This window comes from Magnolia sinica, chromosome 5 (genome assembly GCF_029962835.1).
Source record: "Magnolia sinica isolate HGM2019 chromosome 5, MsV1, whole genome shotgun sequence".
Lineage (NCBI taxonomy): Eukaryota > Viridiplantae > Streptophyta > Magnoliopsida > Magnoliales > Magnoliaceae > Magnolia > Magnolia sinica.
Window position 1 is genome coordinate 52,165,060 of NC_080577.1, and position 4,485 is coordinate 52,169,544.

Below are 4,485 nucleotides of genomic sequence, written 5' to 3' on the forward strand. Positions count from 1 at the left end.
ATGATTATTAGTGTCTGGTGCATGGTATCGACCACAATGCTTTCCGAGATATACAGTTATGATATGGTATGACAATATGATGATGATGATGTGATTACGGGTGCATGCAATACGGTTATGGCTGTAGTATAAGAGAAATGAAAATATGAATTGGTGATGCTGGTAGCATTGATTCAGAGTATTACTATGATACATATGCATTACATTGGCATTGACATCATACCTTATGTACTACATGCCTTTCACCATACATGATTTCTTTGTGGCATATTTATCTTACTTGCATATATGACACACTGCACACACATGTGTTCTCACTAGGCTTTTTGCCTAAGCTTCCTATTTTCCATTTTTCTCAGGGCTGGAGAAACTTGGAAGACTTAGCTTTCTCGATGCATTGCATCTATTTTTTGATTTGGCAATGTTGACGTTATATACCTTTTGGGAAGCATTGTACTTGTAACCATCAGGATTTATAATGGAGAGTGTTGCTTGGTATTTTGATCATGGATCTTCATGCTTAGGTGTATATATATATATGATTCAGTTAAAAATCTTCCTTATGGTGTGCCGAACTCGAGACTTGGTGTATGAAAGTTGAGTGCTGGATTCGAGGCATCATGGAAGTTGTCCGTCCCCGGATTTAGGGCGTGACAACATCATCGACATTTTTATTCATGAATTGCCCATTGTGCATTATCTCAGCCAATTGGCACATGAAGATGTCAGTCCATCATAGAAAAAGTGTGTAATGCGCCACGTTTCAAAACTGTGTTGTGGGCATGAACTGATAAGATCTTTGAACTGCTCCCAACATTGGAAGAATGTTTCATCCTCCTTTTGGGCAAAGTTCATGATTGACTTTTTAAGGATGTTCGTTTTATGATGTGGACAAATTTTCTTTATGAACTTCCTTATCATGTCATTCCATGTGCCAATAGATCTGGGATGCAGTGAATGTAACCACGTCTTAACTTTCTCTTTCAAAGAAAAGGGACAGAGTTTCAGTTTGACTACGTCCTTAGAGACGTTTGGAAAATATAAAGTGGATATGATCTCATCAAACTCTTTTAAGTGCAAATATAGACTTTCAGATTCAAGTCCATAAAATTTCTGAGGGAGTTAGATCACCCCTGGCTGAATATTCATGTGTCTATATTTTTTAGAAAAACCATACATGAGGGTGGGCTCACCCCCACCGGTTGTAAATAATCTTGCAAAGTACGAGGCAGGGGTACTTGATGCACCTCATTCTCATCTTGGACTTCCTCAACCCCAGGTTTAGGTTGTCTGCCCGGTTGATTAACCGGTTGATTTGTAGCCATAACCTCAATTACCTCTAAGGATCTCGAATGGTGTCTAATCCTGTGATGGATAGATAACCCCTCAACCAATCCTCCTTCACTCAAAAGACATTGAGTGTTATCACGGACCCACTTGGGCATGAAACACTCTTAGCCCTCAATTTCAGATTCTAACCTAAACCTAAAAGAGAGAAAGGAAATATAAATCTAGAAATAGAAAGAGAGAGGGAATTGGGAAGAAGTTACCAAATTAGAAGTTCCTAATTAAAAGCCTACAAAAAAAAACAAAACAAGTCAGTTTTTAAAAATAGAAATTTTAAAATTAGAAAGTTCCTAAAATTAAAAATAGCAAGTAAACTAGTTTCTAAAAATGAAAAAGGAGAGTTTCTTAAAAAACAGAAAATAGAAAGTTTCTAAAAACTGATTAGGAAAGTTCTAAACCTAGAATTAGAAAGTAAGTTAGTTTCTAAGAAATCCTAGAATTAGAAAGTTTCTAAAAACAGAAAACAAACCCTAATCTAAAATATAAAATAGAAAAACCCTAATCTTAACCTAATTTTAAAACTAGCTATTCTCAGAGAAACACAACCGTTAATCCCCTAATGGTGCCAAAAAACATATTTACAACCCTAAGTATAGGGTTGCGATGTAGTAATAATCTCGGTGAGACCGAGGTCAAATCCACAGGGATTAATCTTGTGTGTTTTCTTAAAGCAACTAAAAGAAGAACTAGAAAAATATGAAAACCTAAACCCGGAATATTTGAGAGTAATTGTGAGAGATTTAAGGAAAAACTTAAGAAATTCAAAGGTGGGAAACTAGGGTTTCCAAGGATCCACTTGTAAGGATCAGGGAGATCTATACTTGATTCAAGTCACATGATTGGAATCGGAGTCCCATCCTATCCAATTGAAAGATATCTTAGTAAAATCAAACTTGAACTACCTTTGACCTTGTTCTCAATGGATAAGAGGTGTGAGAACTGGAAGTGATTCTATCACAAAACCATGCCCATGAGACAAGGCAAACAACAGGACTTATTAATCCCATAACCAATTTGGGAGAATTATGAAAGTTAGGGATGATTCCGTCATCTAACCATGCCCATGGGATGGTGGAGAATAACAAGATTTCCTAATTTTACAATCTCAATACATGAAAAGAACATGCTCAATGCTATCACAGATCTATTGTAATTTTCGTCACAACAAACCATTAAAAACTGAAAGTATTCCTTATAATCAAACTAGAATAAAAGAGAGTTCAATATAAATATGAATCAAGGCAATAGAAAACATCCCATCATGCTACAAGCTTCACCTCTTAGCCCTAGCTAAGAGGTTTAGCCAACCATAGACATGATTGAACTAGAATCTCTTAAGAAAAGCATAAAAACAACTAAGGCAAGGGAAGAAAAACTCTTGGCGATGGTTTCTCCACACTTTTGTTCCATGCCATAAACCCTAGATGATGCCTAGGGGTGTCCTAGGGACCCCTATTTAAAGTATTAGGCCTTAGACTTTTGCATTGGGTTGGAAACTTTTAGAAACTGCTTCAAATTTATGCACTTTGTTTGCTGGTTGTGTAACCCAGGACTAGTCAAGGACAACCCTCGACTGGTCGAGGCTCACCTTCGACTGGTTGAGGATGACTTGATTTTAGCGATTTTAGTTATTGGAGTTCGAGTCGAGGCAGCTCGACTGGTCAAGCCAAGACTGGTCGAGCAGAGTTCAGGACTGGTCGGGGATCATGCAAATTCACTTCAAAACTCCGATTTTCTTCATTCTTGACTTGATTTTCCTATATCTTCAGTATGTGCATTCTTCATTCTTGATCTTGGTGATTCATGAGCATAAATCCATGTTTTTAACATCATTTTTAATCCAAGCTCTTGAATTCACCTTACACCACAAACATGCTTAAAATAGAACATTAAGCATTATCATATTCATAAAATCAAGGAATAACTGGGGTCCAATATGTAATATTTGACCATCAACACAATCACCAACCAGCATTTTGCTAGTTTCAAGAAAAGTATGCGAAAAATAAGTTTAATGCACAATGTTCAACCTTTTTCAGAAAACAATCTTTTGTGTATTAAGTATGCATGAGTAGACTCAAGATGAGACAATGGGATTTTGAAAACTTAAAGCCAAATCATATAAGAAATCAATCGAATAAATCATTTACCATTAGGTCAGAGCATAGTTCACATATTAAGTTTTTTTCAACGTGTACAGGGAAAATACTATCTTTTCATAATGTTAGCTATGCTCATCACTTTAAGATTGTTTGAAAACCCAAGTACTGATTCCGAACTTATCCCCTTTTCCTTCTTTTTTCAGTTTTTTGATTTTATATCGATGGTCATTTATACTTATTCCTCTTCTTTAGACATTACATCCTTTTTAAAGACATTTTTTATTCCCCTCAAAGATGTTGTCATTCTTCATTCTTTATGACCTCTTTGTTGATCTCCTATTATTTAACTAGTTCTTTTTTCTTTTAAGGTGGATAAAATTCTCTAGACTCGGTTCTCAATATCTTTCAATGATCATCATACTAACAATCAGAGATTATAAGACTATTCATAGAAACAATTTGAATAACATAATATTCGAACGTACTCTTAATCAATTGAATGTAAGGACCATAAGTGATAAGTTACTCAGTTGCTCCAACTCTAACAATTCAAAATTTGATTTCTATCATATCATCATACTCAAAACAGTCTTAAATACAAAAATTATTACTTTCCAAATAGATAAACATTGAAATTTTTTCAAAATTTTCACAAATTTTACTCAAAACTAGGAAAATAGTGATTAGGTAACCTAATCTCCCATCCCCAACCTAAAATTTACATTATCCTCATTGTAAAAGAAATAAGCATGATCTACAAAAGAGACAACATAGTTGAAAGAGAAGTGATGGAAAGATAGTACCTGATGAAGAGATTTTGCAGCTTTTTCAAAAGGATCTTGGCGTGAAGGTGGGTTAGCACAAGAGTTTATCAACCAAGAACAAACAATCCTAAAATGGCGGAAGAAAACTATCTTAAGCAGCATAAAGCTGATTATCCTAAAGCGATAGAAAGCAATAAACCTAACTACACCTCCGTCAAACTAGGAGATTAATCTTGATAAATAGGATCATTCAGAGGTATGGACATGTCCTT

The 4,485-nt window shown here is 35.2% G+C and overlaps 1 non-coding gene across 1 annotated transcript; it reads left to right on the plus strand.

Annotated features, from left to right (window-relative positions):
* Positions 1 to 766: 766 nt before the first annotated feature.
* Positions 767 to 873, plus strand: LOC131247668 (small nucleolar RNA R71). Its single transcript, XR_009171943.1, has one exon. It is a non-coding gene; the product is annotated as a small nucleolar RNA R71 (small nucleolar RNA).
* The last annotated feature ends 3,612 nt before the right edge of the window (positions 874 to 4,485 follow it).